General features: G+C 48.6%; 15 non-coding genes across 15 annotated transcripts; all 15 read right to left on the bottom strand.

The window, feature by feature from the left end:
• Positions 1-600: 600 nt before the first annotated feature.
• Positions 601-673, bottom strand: TRNAF-GAA (transfer RNA phenylalanine (anticodon GAA)). The gene has a single exon. It is a non-coding gene; the product is annotated as a tRNA-Phe (tRNA).
• A 967-nt stretch (positions 674-1,640) lies between these two features.
• On the bottom strand, positions 1,641-1,713 carry TRNAF-GAA (transfer RNA phenylalanine (anticodon GAA)). The gene has a single exon. It is a non-coding gene; the product is annotated as a tRNA-Phe (tRNA).
• A 965-nt stretch (positions 1,714-2,678) lies between these two features.
• On the bottom strand, positions 2,679-2,751 carry TRNAF-AAA (transfer RNA phenylalanine (anticodon GAA)). Its single transcript has one exon. It is a non-coding gene; the product is annotated as a tRNA-Phe (tRNA).
• A 969-nt stretch (positions 2,752-3,720) lies between these two features.
• On the bottom strand, positions 3,721-3,793 carry TRNAF-GAA (transfer RNA phenylalanine (anticodon GAA)). Its single transcript has one exon. It is a non-coding gene; the product is annotated as a tRNA-Phe (tRNA).
• A 968-nt stretch (positions 3,794-4,761) lies between these two features.
• TRNAF-GAA (transfer RNA phenylalanine (anticodon GAA)) lies at positions 4,762-4,834 on the bottom strand. The gene has a single exon. It is a non-coding gene; the product is annotated as a tRNA-Phe (tRNA).
• A 968-nt stretch (positions 4,835-5,802) lies between these two features.
• On the bottom strand, positions 5,803-5,875 carry TRNAF-GAA (transfer RNA phenylalanine (anticodon GAA)). The gene has a single exon. It is a non-coding gene; the product is annotated as a tRNA-Phe (tRNA).
• Positions 5,876-6,834: 959 nt separating this feature from the next.
• TRNAF-GAA (transfer RNA phenylalanine (anticodon GAA)) lies at positions 6,835-6,907 on the bottom strand. Its single transcript has one exon. It is a non-coding gene; the product is annotated as a tRNA-Phe (tRNA).
• Positions 6,908-7,875: 968 nt separating this feature from the next.
• Positions 7,876-7,948, bottom strand: TRNAF-GAA (transfer RNA phenylalanine (anticodon GAA)). The gene has a single exon. It is a non-coding gene; the product is annotated as a tRNA-Phe (tRNA).
• Positions 7,949-8,916: 968 nt separating this feature from the next.
• Positions 8,917-8,989, bottom strand: TRNAF-GAA (transfer RNA phenylalanine (anticodon GAA)). The gene has a single exon. It is a non-coding gene; the product is annotated as a tRNA-Phe (tRNA).
• Positions 8,990-10,112: 1,123 nt separating this feature from the next.
• TRNAF-GAA (transfer RNA phenylalanine (anticodon GAA)) lies at positions 10,113-10,185 on the bottom strand. Its single transcript has one exon. It is a non-coding gene; the product is annotated as a tRNA-Phe (tRNA).
• A 954-nt stretch (positions 10,186-11,139) lies between these two features.
• On the bottom strand, positions 11,140-11,212 carry TRNAF-GAA (transfer RNA phenylalanine (anticodon GAA)). The gene has a single exon. It is a non-coding gene; the product is annotated as a tRNA-Phe (tRNA).
• Positions 11,213-12,180: 968 nt separating this feature from the next.
• TRNAF-GAA (transfer RNA phenylalanine (anticodon GAA)) lies at positions 12,181-12,253 on the bottom strand. Its single transcript has one exon. It is a non-coding gene; the product is annotated as a tRNA-Phe (tRNA).
• Positions 12,254-13,217: 964 nt separating this feature from the next.
• TRNAF-GAA (transfer RNA phenylalanine (anticodon GAA)) lies at positions 13,218-13,290 on the bottom strand. The gene has a single exon. It is a non-coding gene; the product is annotated as a tRNA-Phe (tRNA).
• Positions 13,291-14,258: 968 nt separating this feature from the next.
• On the bottom strand, positions 14,259-14,331 carry TRNAF-GAA (transfer RNA phenylalanine (anticodon GAA)). The gene has a single exon. It is a non-coding gene; the product is annotated as a tRNA-Phe (tRNA).
• A 958-nt stretch (positions 14,332-15,289) lies between these two features.
• Positions 15,290-15,362, bottom strand: TRNAF-GAA (transfer RNA phenylalanine (anticodon GAA)). Its single transcript has one exon. It is a non-coding gene; the product is annotated as a tRNA-Phe (tRNA).
• Between the last annotated feature and the right edge of the window lie 587 nt (positions 15,363-15,949).

Raw genomic sequence — 15,949 nt, 5'->3', positions numbered from 1 at the left:
CACCACAGAGGTGGACGTTGTGCTCTTTCTACGCTGCAAATAAATGCAGTCAAATTCTGCCATTCCTCATCAATATCTCCTGTATGTGTCCTTGGAGGACCCTCCACTAATTTCTCCTGAACTTGCTTATCTACCAGTTTCCACTCTCTAATTCTCCTTTCTCTTCTTCTCCATGGCATTTTCCCCAATTTACTCAGGTTAGCACATAATGGGGATTTGGTTCATTTCTAAGGCCGGATGCCTTTGATGATTCTAACCCTATGTGGAAGGATGTATTCACTACGATTATTGCGTTTTACTGTGGTGGTTGGTAGTGAGCTGTGTTGTATGTCTACGAAGCCATATTCCCAAGGGCTGTGGCAGGCAATCACACTAACCACTACACCACAGAGGCGGACGTTGTGCTCTTTCTACGCTGCAAATAAATGCAGTCAAATTCTGCCATTCCTCATCAATATCTCCTGTATGTGTCCTTGGAACAGTATTGGACCCTCCAGTAATTTCTCCTGAACTTGCTTATCTACCAGTTTCACCTGAAACTCCAACCAAATTACAGGCGTAGACTGTGAATTGTATACATTAAGAGCAGACGGAAAAGATTGCCGAAACCCGGGATCGAACCAGGGACCTTTAGATCTTCAGTCTAACGCTCTCCCAACTGAGCTACTTCGGCTACAGGCGCAATCCCAACTGATAGTTTAATATTTACAGATTTGAAAAATGCTTACGGCTATTGAAGCACGGGGAAGTGTTTCGCTAGCCAAGTCGGTGACGTAATCGTTGAGACGGTAGAGATGGGACTGCAGTAGCGTAACCAGGATTTCAGTGTGGAGCGAGATGGAGCGGGGGGACATTAACGTAGGTCTTCATCTAGAATATTTTTCTTTCTTTCTTAATCTGTTTACCCTCCAGGGTCGGTTTTTCCCTCGGACTCAGCGAGGGATCCTACCTCTACCGCCTCAAGGGCAGTGTCCTGGAGCTTCAGACTCTGGGTCGTGGATACAACAGGGGAGGATGACCAGCACCTCGCCCAGGCGGCCTCACCTGCTATGCTGAACAGGGGCCTTGCGGGGGGATGGGAAGATTGGAAGGGAAGAGGGAAGGAATCGGCCGTGGCCTTAAGTTAGGTACCATCTCGGGTGACTAGAATCGAGCCCGGGCCTCCGGCTGTGGCAGCCAATCACACTAACCACTACACCACAGAGGCGGACGTTGTGCTCTTTCTACGCTGCAAATAAATGCAGTCAAATTCTGCCATTCCTCATCAATATCTCCTGTATGTGTCCTTGGAACTGTATTGGACCCTCCAGTAATTTCTCCTGAACTTGCTTATCTACCAGTTTCCACTCTCTAATTCTCCTTTCTCTTCTTCTCCATGGCATTTTCCCCACTTTACTCAGGTTAGCACATAATGGGGATTTGGTTCATTTCTAAGGCCGGATGCCTTTGATGATTCTAACCCTATGTGGAAGGATGTATTCACTACGATTATTGCGTTTTACTGTGGTGGTTGGTAGTGAGCTGTGTTGTATGTCTACGAAGCCATATTCCCAAGAGGAAAATATCTTTCACCTCAAACTCCAACCAAATTACAGGCGTAGACTGTGAATTGTATACATTAAGAGCAGACTGAAAAACATTGCCGAAACACGGGATCGAACCAGGGACCTTTAGATCTTCAGTCTAACGCTGTCCCAACTGAGCTACTTCGGCTACAGGCGTAATCCCAACTGATAGTTGTAATATTTACAGATTTGAAGAATGCTTACGGCTATTGAAGCATGGGGAGGTGTTTCGCTAGCCAAGTCGGTGACGTAATCGTTGAGACGGTAGAGATGGGACTGCAGTAGCGTAACCAGGATTTCAGTGTGGAGCGGGGGGGGGGGGGGGCTGGGGGACTTTAACGCAGGTCTTCATCTAGAATATTTTTCTTTCTTTCTTAATCTGTTTACCCTCCAGGGTCGGTTTTTCCCACGGACTCAGCGAGGGATCCTACCTCTACCGCCTCAAGGGCAGTGTCCTGGAGCTTCAGACTCTGGGTCGGGGATACAACTGGGGAGGATGACCAGCACCTCGCCCAGGCGGCCTCACCTGCTATGCTGAACAGGGACCTTGCGGGGGGATGGGAAGATTGGAACGGAAGAGGGAAGGAATCGGCCGTGGCCTTAAGTTAGGTACCATCTCGGGTGCCTAGAATCGAGCCCGGGCCTCCGGCGGTGGCAGCCAATCACACTAACCACTACACCACAGAGGTGGACGTTGTGCTCTTTCTACGCTGCAAATAAATGCAGTCAAATTCTGCCATTCCTCATCAATATCTCCTGTATGTGTCCTTGGAGGACCCTCCACTAACTCCTCCTGAACTTGCTTATCTACCAGTTTGCACTCTCTAATTCTCCTTTCTCTTCTTCTCCATGGCATTTTCCCCACTTTACTCAGGTTAGCACATAATGGGGATTTGGTTCATTTCTAAGGCCGGATGCCTTTGATGATTCTAACCCTATGTGGAAGGATGTATTCACTACGATTATTGCGTTTTACTGTGGTGGTTGGTAGTGAGCTGTGTTGTATGTCTACGAAGCCATATTCCCAGGAGGAGAATATCTTTCACCTGAAACTCCAACCAAATTACAGGCGTAGACTGTGAATTGTATACATTAAGAGCAGGCGGAAAAGATTGCCGAAACCCGGATTCGAACCAGGGACCTTTAGATCTTTAGTCTAACGCTCTCCCAACTGAGCTACTTCGGCTACAGGCGTAATCCCAACTGATAGTTGTAATATTTACAGATTTGAAAAATGCTTACGGCTATTGAAGCACGGGGAAGTGTTTCGCTAGCCAAGTCGGTGACGTAATCGTTGAGACGGTAGAGATGGGACTGCAGTAGCGTAACCAGGATTTCAGTGTGGAGCGAGATGGGGCGGGGGGACATTAACGTAGGTCTTCATCTAGAATATTTTTCTTTCTTTCTTAATCTGTTTACCCTCCAGGGTCGGTTTTTCCCTCGGACTCAGCGAGGGATCCTACCTCTACCGCCTCAAGGGCAGTGTCCTGGAGCTTCAGACTCTGGGTCGGGGATACAACTGGGGAGGATGACCAGTACCTCGCCCAGGCGGCCTCACCTGCTATGCTGAACAGGGGCCTTGCGGGGGGATGGGAAGATTGGAAGGGAAGAGGGAAGGAATCGGCCGTGGCCTTAAGTTAGGTACCATCTCGGGTGCCTAGAATCGAGCCCGGGCCTCCGGCGGTGGCAGCCAATCACACTAAACACTACACCACAGCGGCGGACGTTGTGCTCTTTCTACGCTGCAAATAAATGGTGTCAAATTCTGCCATTCCTCATCAATATCTCCTGTATGTGTCCTTGGAACAGTATTGGACCCTCCACTAATTTCTCCTGAACTTGCATATCTACCAGTTTCCACTCTCTAATTCTCCTTTCTCTTCTTCTCCATGGCATTTTCCCCACTTTACTCAGGTTAGCACATAATGGGGATTTGGTTCATTTCTAAGGCCGGATGCCTTTTTATGATTCTAACCCTATGTGGAAGGATGTATTCACTACGATTATTGCGTTTTAATGTGGTGGTTGGTAGTGAGCTGTGTTGTATGTCTACCAAGCCATATTCCCAAGAGGAGAATATCTTTCACCTGAAACTCCAACCAAATTACAGGCGTAGACTGTGAATTGTATACATTAAGAGCAGACTGAAAAACATTGCCGAAACCCGCGATCGAACCAGGGACCTTTAGATCTTCAGTCTAACACTCTCCCAACTGAGCTACGTCGGCTACAGGCGTAATCCCAACTGATAGTTGTAATATTTACAGATTTGAAGAATGCTTACGGCTATTGAAGCATGGGGAGGTGTTTCGCTAGCCAAGTCGGTGACGTAATCGTTGAGACGGTAGAGATGGGACTGCAGTAGCGTAACCAGGATATCAGTGTGGAGCGGGAGGGGGCGGGGGGACATTAACGTAGGTCTTCATCTAGAATATTTTTCTTTCTTTCTTAAGGAGTTTACCCTCCAGGGTCGGTTTTTCCCTCGGACTCAGCGAGGTATCCTACCTCTACCGCCTCAAGGGCAGTGTCCTGGAGCTTCAGACTCTGGGTCGGGGATACAACTGGGGAGGATGACCAGCACCTCGCCCAGGAGGCCTCACCTGCTATGCTGAACAGGGGCCTTGCGGGGGGATGGGAAGATTGGAAGGGAAGAGGGAAGGAATCGGCCGTGGCCTTAAGTTAGGTACCATCTCGGGTGCATAGAATCGAGCCCGGGTCTCTGGCGGTGGCAGCCAATCACACTAACCACTACACCATAGAGGCGGACGTTGTGCTCCTTCTACGCTGCAAATTAATGCAGCCAAATTCTGCCATTCCTCATCAATATCTCCTGTATGTGTCCTTGGGACAGTATTGGACCCTCCACTAATTTCTCCTGAACTTGCATATCTAACAGTTTCCACTCTCTAATTCTCCTTTCTCTTCTTCTCCATGGCATTTTCCCCACTTTACTCAGGTTAGCACATAATGGGGATTTGGTTCATTTCTAAGGCCGGATGCCTTTGATGATTCTAACCATATATGGAAGGATGTATTCACTACGATTATTGCGTTTTACTGTGGTGGTTGGTAGTGAGCTGTGTTGTATGTCTACGAAGCCATATTCCCAAGAGGAGAATATCTTTCACCTGAAACTCCAACCAAATTACAGGCGTAGACTGTGAATTGTATACATTAAGAGCAGACTGAAAAACATTGCCGAAACCCGGGATCGAACCAGGGACCTTTAGATCTTCAGTCTAACGCTCTCCCAACTGAGCTACTTCGGCTACAGGCGTAATCCCAACTGATAGTTGTAATATTTACAGATTTGAAGAATGCTTACGGCTATTGAAGCATGGGGAGGTGTTTCGCTAGCCAAGTCAGTGACGTAATCGTTGAGACGGTAGAGATGGGACTGCAGTAGCGTAACCAGGATTTCAGTGTGGAGCGGGAGGGGGCGGGGGGACATTAACGTAGGTCTTCATCTAGAATATATTTCTTTCTCTCTTAATCTGTTTACCCTCCAGGGTCGGTTTTTCCCTCGGACTCAGCGAGGGATCCTACCTCTAACGCCTCAAGGGCAGTGTCCTGGAGCTTCAGACTCTGGGTCGGGGATACAACTGGGTATAATGACCAGTACCTCGCCCAGGCGGCCTCACCTGCTATGCTGAACAGGGGACTTGTGGGGGGATGGGAAGATTGGAAGGGAAGAGGGAAGGAATCGGCCGTGGCCTTAAGTTAGGTACCATCTCGGGTGCCTAGAATCGAGCCCGGGCCTCCGGCGGTGGCAGCCAATCACACTAACCACTACACCACAGAGGCGGACGTTGTGCTCTTTCTACGCTGCAAATAAATGCAGTCAAATTCTGCCATTCCTCATCAATATCTCCTGTATGTGTCCTTGGAACAGTATTGGACCCTCCACTAATTTCTCCTGAACTTGCTTATCTACCAGTTTCCACTCTCTAATTCTCCTTTCTCTTCTTCTCCATGGCATTTTCCCCCCTTTACTCAGGTTAGCACATAATGGGGATTTGGTTCATTTCTAAGGCCGGATGCCTTTGATGATTCTAACCCTATGTGGAACGATGTATTCACTACGATTATTGCGTTTTACTGTGGTGGTTGGTAGTGAGCTGTGTTGTATGTCTACGAAGCCATATTCCCAAGAGGAGAATATCTTTCACCTGAAACTCCAACCAAATTACAGGCGTAGACTGTGAATTGTATACATTAAGAGCAGACTGAAAAACATTGCCTAAACCCGGGATCGAACCAGGGACCTTTAGATCTTCAGTCTAACGCTCTCCCAACTGAGCTACTTCGGCTACAGGCGTAATCCCAACTGATAGTTGTAATATTTACAGATTTGAAGAATGCTTACGGCTATTGAAGCATGGAGAGGTGTTTCGCTAGCCAAGTCGGTGACGTAATCGTTGAGACGGTAGAGAAGGGACTGCTGTAGCGTAAACAATATTTCAGTGTGGAGCGGGAGGGGGCGGGGGGACATTAACGTAGGTCTTCATCTAGAATATTTTTCTTCCTTTTTAATCTGTTTACTATCCAGGGTCGGTTTTTCCCTCGGACTCAGCGAGGGATCCTACCTCTACCGCCTCACGGGCAGTGTCCTGGAGCTTCAGACTCTGGGTCGGGGATACAACCGGGGAGGATGACCAGTACCTCGCCCAGGCGGCCTCACCTGCTATGCTGAACAGGGGCCTTGCGGGGGGATGGGAAGATTGGAAGGGAAGAGGGAAGGAATCGGCCGTGGCCTTAAGTTAGGTACCATCTCGGGTGCCTAGAATCGAGCCCGGGCCTCCGGCGGTGGCAGCCAATCACACTAAACACTACACCACAGCGGCGGACGTTGTGCTCTTTCTACGCTGCAAATAAATGCAGTCAAATTCTGCCATTCCTCATCAATATCTCCTGTATGTGTCCTTGGAGGACCCTCCACTAATTTCTCCTGAACTTGCTTATCTACCAGTTTCCACTCTCTAATTCTCCTTTCTCTTCTTCTCCATGGCATTTTCCCCACTTTACTCAGGTTAGCACATAATGGGGATTTGGTTCATTTCTAAGGCCGGATGCCTTTGATGATTCTAACCCTATGTGGAAGGATGTATTCACTACGATTATTGCGTTTTACTGTGGTGGTTGGTAGTGAGCTGTGTTGTATGTCTACGAAGCCATATTCCCAAGAGGAAAATATCTTTCACCTCAAACTCCAACCAAATTACAGGCGTAGACTGTGAATTGTATACATTAAGAGCAGACTGAAAAACATTGCCGAAACCCGGGATCGAACCAGGGACCTTTAGATCTTCAGTCTAACGCTATCCCAACTGAGCTACTTCGGCTACAGGCGTAATCCCAACTGATAGTTGTAATATTTACAGATTTGAAGAATGCTTACGGCTATTGAAGCATGGGGAGGTGTTTCGCTAGCCAAGTCGGTGACGTAATCGTTGAGACGGTAGAGATGGGACTGCAGTAGCGTAACCAGTATTTCAGTGTGGAGCGGGAGGGGGCGGGGGGACATTAACGTAGGTCTTCATCTAGAATATTTTTCTTCCTTTCTTAATCTGTTTACCCTCCAGGGTCGGTTTTTCCCTCGGACTCAGCGAGGGATCCTACCTCTACCGCCTCAAGGGCAGTGTCCTGGAGCTTCAGACTCTGGGTCGGGGATACAACCGGGGAGGATGACCAGTACCTCGCCCAGGCGGCCTCACCTGCTATGCTGAACAGGGGCCTTGCGGGGGGATGGGAAGATTGGAAGGGAAGAGGGAAGGAATCGGCCGTGGCCTTAAGTTAGGTACGATCTCGGGTGCCTAGAATCGAGCCCGGGCCTCCGGCGGTGGCAGCCAATCACACTAAACACTACACCACAGCGGCGGAAGTTGTGGTCTTTCTACGCTGCAAATAAATGCAGTCAAATTCTGCCATTCCTCATCAATATCTCCTGTATGTGTCCTTGGAACAGTATTGGACCCTCCACTAATTTCTCCTGAACTTGCATATCTACCAGTTTCCACTCTCTAATTCTCCTTTCTCTTCTTCTCCATGGCATTTTCCCCACTTTACTCCGGTTAGCACATAATGGGTGTTTGGTTCATTTCTAAGGCCGGATGCCTTTGATGATTCTAACCCTATGTGGAAGGATGTATTCACTACGATTATTGCGTTTTACTGTGGTGGTTGGTAGTGAGCTGTGTTGTATGTCTACGAAGCCATATTCCCAAGAGGAAAATATCTTTCACCTCAACCTCCAACCAAATTACAGGCGTAGACTGTGAATTGTATACATTAAGAGCAGACTGAAAAACATTGCCGAAACCCGGGATCGAACCAGGGACCTTTAGATCTTCAGTCTAACGCTCTCGGAACTGAGCTACTTCGGCTACAGGCGTAATCCCAACTGATAGTTGTAATATTTACAGATTTGAAGAATGCTTACGGCTATTGAAGCATGGGGAGGTGTTTCGCTAGCCAAGTCAGTGACGTAATCGTTGAGACGGTAGAGATGGGACTGCAGTAGCGTAACCAGGATTTCAGTGTGGAGCGAGAGGGGGCGGGGGGACATTAACGTAGGTCTTCATCTAGAATATTTTTCTTTCTTTCTTAATCTGTTTACCCTCCAGGGTCGGTTTTTCCCTCGGACTCAGCGAGGGATCCTACCTCTACCGCCTCAAGGGCAGTGTCCTGGAGCTTCAGACTCTGGGTCGGGGATACAACTGGGGAGGATGACCAGCACCTCGCCCAGGCGGCCTCACCTGCTATGCTGAACAGGGGCCTTGCGGGGGGATGGGAAGATTGGAAGGGAAGAGGGAAGGAATCGGCCGTGGCCTTAAGTTAGGTACCATCTCGGGTGCCTAGAATCGAGCCCGGGCCTCCGGCGGTGGCAGCCAATCACACTAACCACTACACCACAGAGGCGGACGTTGTGCTCTTTCTACGCTGCAAATAAATGCAGTCAAATTCTGCCCTTCCTCATCAATATCTCCTGTATGTGTCCTTGGAACAGTATTGGACCCTCCACTAATTTCTCCTGAACTTGCTTATCTACCAGTTTCCACGCTCCAATTCTCCTTTCTCTTCTTCTCCATGGCATTTTGCCCACTTTACTCAGGTTAGCACATAATGGGGATTTGGATCATTTCTAAGGCCGGATGCCTTTGATGATTCTAACCCTATGTGGAAGGATGTATTCACTACGATTATTGCGTTTTACTGTGGTGGTTGGTAGTGAGCTGTGTTGTATGTCTACGAAGCCATATTCCCAAGAGGAGAATATCTTTCACCTGAAACTCCAACCAAATTACAGGCGTAGACTGTGAATTGTGTACATTAAGAGCAGACTTAAAAACATCGCCGAAACCCGGGATCGAACCAGGGACCTTTAGATCTTCAGTCTAACGCTCTCCCAACTGAGCTACTTCGGCTACAGGCGTAATCCCAACTGATAGTTGTAATATTTACAGATTTGAAGAATGCTTACGGCTATTGAAGCATGGGGAGGTGTTTCGCTAGCCAAGTCGGTGACGTAATCGTTGAGACGGTAGAGATGGGACTGCAGTAGCGTAACCAGTATTTCAGTGTGGAGCGGGAGGGGGCGGGGGGACATTAACGTAGGTCTTCATCTAGAATATTTTTCTTCCTTTCTTAATCTGTTTACCCTCCAGGGTCGGTTTTTCCCTCGGACTCAGCGAGGGATCCTACCTATACCGCCTCAAGGGCAGTGTCCTGGAGCTTCAGACTCTGGGTCGGGGATACAACCGGGGAGGATGACCAGTACCTCGCCCAGGCGGCCTCACCTGCTATGCTGAACAGGGGCCTTGCGGGGGGATGGGAAGATTGGAAGGGAAGAGGGAAGGAATCGGCCGTGGCCTTAAGTTAGGTACCATCTCGGGTGCCTAGAATCGAGCCCGGGCCTCCGGCGGTGGCAGCCAATCACACTAAACACTACACCACAGCGGCGGAAGTTGTGCTCTTTCTACGCTGCAAATAAATGCAGTCAAATTCTGCCATTCCTCATCAATATCTCCTGTATGTGTCCTTGGAGGACCCTCCACTAATTTCTCCTGAACTTGCTTATCTACCAGTTTCCACTCTCTAATTCTCCTTTCTCTTCTTCTGCATGGCATTTTCCCCACTTTACTCAGGTTAGCACATAATGGGGATTTGGTTCATTTCTAAGGCCGGATGCCTTTGATGATTCTAACCCTATGTGGAAGGATGTATTCACTACGATTATTGCGTTTTACTGTGGTGGTTGGTAGTGAGCTGTGTTGTATGTCTACGAAGCCATATTCCCAAGGGCTGTGGCAGCCAATCACACTAACCACTACACCACAGAGGCGGACGTTGTGCTCTTTCTACGCTGCAAATAAATGCAGTCAAATTCTGCCATTCCTCAACAATATCTCCTGTATGTGTCCTTGGAACAGTATTGGACCCTCCAGTAATTTCTCCTGAACTTGCTTATCTACCAGTTTCACCTGAAACTCCAACCAAATTACAGGCGTAGACTGTGAATTGTATACATTAAGAGCAGACGGAAGAGATTGCCGAAACCCGGGATCGAACCAGGGACCTTTAGATCTTCAGTCTAACGCTCTCCCAACTGAGCTACTTCGGCTACAGGCGTAATCCCAACTGATAGTTTAATATTTACAGATTTGAAAAATGCTTACGGCTATTGAAGCACGGGGAAGTGTTTCGCTAGCCAAGTCGGTGACGTAATCGTTGAGACGGTAGAGATGGGACTGCAGTAGCGTAACCAGGATTTCAGTGTGGAGCGAGATGGGGCGGGGGGACATTAACGTAGGTCTTCATCTAGAATATTTTTCTTTCTTTCTTAATCTGTTTACCCTCCAGGGTCGGTTTTTCCCTCGGACTCAGCGAGGGATCCTACCTCTACCGCCTCAAGGGCAGTGTCCTGGAGCTTCAGACTCTGGGTCGGGGATACAACAGGGGAGGATGACCAGCACCTCGCCCAGGCGGCCTCACCTGCTATGCTGAACAGGGGCCTTGCGGGGGGATGGGAAGATTGGAAGGGAAGAGGGAAGGAATCGGCCGTGGCCTTAAGTTAGGTACCATCTCGGGTGACTAGAATCGAGCCCGGGCCTCCGGCTGTGGCAGCCAATCACACTAACCACTACACCACAGAGGCGGACGTTGTGCTCTTTCTACGCTGCAAATAAATGCAGTCAAATTCTGCCATTCCTCATCAATATCTCCTGTATGTGTCCTTGGAACTGTATTGGACCCTCCAGTAATTTCTCCTGAACTTGCTTATCTACCAGTTTCCACTCTCTAATTCTCCTTTCTCTTCTTCTCCATGGCATGTTCCCCCCTTTACTCAGGTTAGCACATAATGGGGATTTGGTTCATTTCTAAGGCCGGATGCCTTTGATGATTTTAATCCTATGTGGAAGGATGTATTCACTACGATTATTGCGTTTTACTGTGGTGGTTGGTAGTGAGCTGTGTTGTATGTCTACGAAGCCATATTCCCAAGAGGAGAATATCTTTCACCAAATTACAGGCGTAGACTGTGAATTGTATACATTAAGAGCAGACTGAAAAACATTGCCGAAACCCGGGATCGAACCAGGGACCTTTAGATCTTCAGTCTAACGCTCTTCCAACTGAGCTACTTCGGCTACAGGCGTAATCCCAACTGATAGTTGTAATATTTACAGATTTGAAGAATGCTTACGGCTATTGAAGCATGGGGAGGTGTTTCGCTAGCCAAGTCGGTGACGTAATCGTTGAGACGGTAGAGATGGGACTGCAGTAGCGTAACCAGGATTTCAGTGTGGAGCGGGAGGGGGCGGGGGGACATTAACGTAGGTCTTCATCTAGAATATTTTTCTTCCTTTCTTAATCTGTTTACCCTCCAGGGTCGGTTTTTCCCTCGGACTCAGCGAGGGATCCTACCTCTACCGCCTCAAGGGCAGTGTCCTGGAGCTTCAGACTCTGGGTCGGGGATACAACCGGGGAGGATGACCAGTACCTCGCCCAGGCGGCCTCACCTGCTATGCTGAACAGGGGCCTTGCGGGGGGATGGGAAGATTGGAAGGGAAGAGGGAAGGAATCGGCCGTGGCCTTAAGTTAGGTACCATCTCGGGTGCCTAGAATCGAGCCCGGGCCTCCGGCGGTGGCAGCCAATCACACTAAACACTACACCACAGCGGCGGACGTTGTGCTCTTTCTACGCTGCAAATAAATGCAGTCAAATTCTGCCATTCCTCATCAATATCTCCTGTATGTGTCCTTGGAACAGTATTGGACCCTCCACTAATTTCTCCTGAACTTGCATATCTACCAGTTTCCACTCTCTAATTCTCCTTTCTCTTCTTCTCCTTGGCATTTTCTCCACTTTACTCAGGTTAGCACATAATGGGGATTTGGTTCATTTCTAAGGCCGGATGCCTTTGATGATTCTAACCCTATGTGGAAGGATGTATTCACTACGATTATTGCGTTTTAATGTGGTGGTTGGTAGTGAGCTGTGTTGTATGTCTACGAAGCCATATTCCCAAGAGGAGAATATCTTTCACCTGAAACTCCAACCAAATTACAGGCGTAGACTGTGAATTGTATACATTAAGAGCAGACTGAAAAACATTGCCGAAACCCGCGATCGAACCAGGGACCTTTAGATCTTCAGTCTAACACTCTCCCAACTGAGCTACTTCGGCTACAGGCGTAATCCCAACTGATAGTTGTAATATTTACAGATTTGAAGAATGCTTACGGCTATTGAAGCATGGGGAGGTGTTTCGCTAGCCAAGTCGGTGACGTAATCGTTGAGACGGTAGAGAATATCAGTAGCGTAACCAGGATATCAGTGTGGAGCGGGAGGGGGCGGGGGGACATTAACGTAGGTCTTCATCTAGAATATTTTTCTTTCTTTCTTAAGGAGTTTACCCTCCAGGGTCGGTTTTTCCCTCGGACTCAGCGAGGTATCCTACCTCTACCGCCTCAAGGGCAGTGTCCTGGAGCTTCAGACTCTGGGTCGGGGATACAACTGGGGAGGATGACCAGCACCTCGCCCAGGAGGCCTCACCTGCTATGCTGAACAGGGGCCTTGCGGGGGGATGGGAAGATTGGAAGGGAAGAGGGAAGGAATCGGCCGTGGCCTTAAGTTAGGTACCATCTCGGGTGCATAGAATCGAGCCCGGGTCTCTGGCGGTGGCAGCCAATCACACTAACCACTACACCATAGAGGCGGACGTTGTGCTCTTTCTACGCTGCAAATAAATGCAGCCAAATTCTGCCATTCCTCATCAATATCTCCTGTATGTGTCCTTGGAACAGTATTGGACCCTCCACTAATTTCTCCTGAACTTGCATATCTAACAGTTTCCACTCTCTAATTCTCCTTTCTCTTCTTCTCCATGGCATTTTCCCCACTTTACTCAGGTTAGCACATAATGGGGATTTGGTTCATTTCTAAGGCCGGATGCCTTTGATGATTCTAACCATATATGGAAGAATGTATTCACTACGATTATTGCGTTTTACTGTGGTGGTTGGTAGTGAGCTGTGTTGTATGTCTACGAAGCCATATTCCCAAGAGGAGAATATCTTTCACCTGAAACTCCAACCAAATTACAGGCGTAGACTGTGAATTGTATACATTAAGAGCAGACTGAAAAACATTGCCGAAACCCGGGATCGAACCAGGGACCTTTAGATCTTCAGTCTAACGCTCTCCCAACTGAACTACTTCGGCTACAGGCGTAATCCCAACTGATAGTTGTAATATTTACAGATTTGAAGAATGCTTACGGCTATTGAAGCATGGGGAGGTGTTTCGCTAGCCAAGTCAGTGACGTAATCGTTGAGACGGTAGAGATGGGACTGCAGTAGCGTAACCAGGATTTCAGTGTGGAGCGAGAGGGGGCGGGGGGACATTAACGTAGGTCTTCATCTAGAATATATTTCTTTCTTTCTTAATCTGTTTACCCTCCAGGGTCGGTTTTTCCCTCGGACTCAGCGAGGGATCCTACCTCTACCGCCTCAAGGGCAGTGTCCTGGAGCTTCAGACTCTGGGTCGGGGATACAACTGGGTAGGATGACCAGTACCTCGCCCAGGCGGCCTCACCTGCTATGCTGAACAGTGGACTTGTGGGGGGATGGGAAGATTGGAAGGGAAGAGGGAAGGAATCGGCCGTGGCCTTAAGTTAGGTACCATCTCGGGTGCCTAGAATCGAGCCCGGGCATCCGGCGGTGGCAGCCAATCACACTAACCACTACACCGCAGAGGCGGACGTTGTGCTCTTTCTACGCTGCAAATAAATGCAGTCAAATTCTGCCATTCCTCATCAATATCTCCTGTATGTGTCCTTGGAACAGTATTGGACCCTCCACTAATTTCTCCTGAACTTGCTTATCTACCAGTTTCCACTCTCTAATTCTCCTTTCTCTTCTTCTCCATGGCATTTTCCCCCCTTTACTCAGGTTAGCACATAATGGGGATTTGGTTCATTTCTAAGGGCGGATGCCTTTGATGATTCTAACCCTATGTGGAAGGATGTATTCACTACGATTATTGCGTTTTACTGTGGTGGTTGGTAGTGAGCTGTGTTGTATGTCTACGAAGCCATATTCCCAAGAGGAGAATATCTTTCACCTGAAACTCCAACCAAATTACAGGCGTAGACTGTGAATTGTATACATTAAGAGCAGACTGAAAAACATTGCCTAAACCCGGGATCGAACCAGGGACCTTTCGATCTTCAGTCTAACGCTCTCCCAACTGAGCTACTTCGGCTACAGGCGTAATCCCAACTGATAGTTGTAATATTTACAGATTTGAAGAATGCTTACGGCTATTGAAGCATGGAGAGGTGTTTCGCTAGCCAAGTCGGTGACGTAATCTTTGAGACGGTAGAGAAGGGACTGCTGTAGCGTAAACAGGATTTCAGTGTGTAGCGGGAGGGGGGCGGGGGACATTAACGTAGGTCTTCATCTAGAATATTTTTCTTCGTTTTTAATCTGTTTACTCCCCAGGGTCGGTTTTTCCCTCGGACTCAGCGAGGGATCCTACCTCTACCGCCTCAAGGGCAGTGTCCTGGAGCTTCAGACTCTGGGTCGGGGATACAACCGGGGAGGATGACCAGTACCTCGCCCAGGCGGCCTCACCTGCTATGCTGAACAGGGGCCTTGCGGGGGGATGGGAAGATTGGAAGGGAAGAGGGAAGGAATCGGCCGTGGCCTTAAGTTAGGTACCATCTCGGGTGCCTAGAATCGAGCCCGGGCCTCCGGCGGTGGCAGCCAATCACACTAAACACTACACCACAGCGGCGGACGTTGTGCTCTTTCTACGCTGCAAATAAATGCAGTCAAATTCTGCATTCCTCATCAATATCTCCTGTATGTGTCCTTGGAGGACCCTCCACTAATTTCTCCTGAACTTGCTTATCTACCAGTTTCCACTCTCTAATTCTCCTTTCTCTTCTTCTCCATGGCATTTTCCCAACTTTACTCCGGTTAGCACATAATGGGTGTTTGGTTCGTTTCTAAGGCCGGATGCCTTTGATGATTCTAACCCTATGTGGAAGGATGTATTCACTACGATTATTGCGTTTTAATGTGGTGGTTGGTAGTGAGCTGTGTTGTATGTCTACGAAGCCATATTCCCAAGAGGAGAATATCTTTCACCTGAAACTCCAACCAAATTACAGGCGTAGACTGTGAATTGTATACATTAAGAGCAGACTGAAAAACATTGCCGAAACCCGCGATCGAACCAGGGACCTTTAGATCTTCAGTCTAACACTCTCCCAACTGAGCTACGTCGGCTACAGGCGTAATCCCAACTGATAGTTGTAATATTTACAGATTTGAAGAATGCTTACGGTTATTGAAGCATGGGGAGGTGTTTCGCTAGCCAAGTCGGTGACGTAATCGTTGAGACGGTAGAGAATATCAGTAGCGTAACCAGGATTTCAGTGTGGAGCGGGGGGGGGGGGGCTGGGGGACATTAACGTAGGTCTTCATCTAGAATATTTTTCTTTATTTCTTAATCTGTTTACCCTCCAGGGTCGGTTTTTCCCTCGGACTCAGCGAGGGATCCTACCTCTACCGCCTCACGGGCAGTGTCCTGGAGCTTCAGACTCTGGGTCGGGGATACAACTGGGGAGGATGACCAGCACCTCGCCCAGGCGGCCTCACCTGCTATGTTGAACAGGGGCCTTGCGGGGGGATGGGAAGATTGGAAGGGAAGAGGGAAGGAATCGGCCGTGGCCTTAAGTTAGGTACCATCTCGGGTGCCTAGAATCGAGCCCGGGCCTCCGGCGGTGGCAGCCAATCACACTAACCACTACACCACAGAGGTGGACGTTGTGCTCTTTCTACGCTGCAAATAAATGCAGTCAAATTCTGCCATT

Source organism: Anabrus simplex, chromosome 2, assembly GCF_040414725.1.
Source record: "Anabrus simplex isolate iqAnaSimp1 chromosome 2, ASM4041472v1, whole genome shotgun sequence".
NCBI classification, from domain to species: Eukaryota; Metazoa; Arthropoda; class Insecta; order Orthoptera; family Tettigoniidae; genus Anabrus; species Anabrus simplex.
This window is presented reverse-complemented; position numbering and strand designations above follow the sequence as displayed.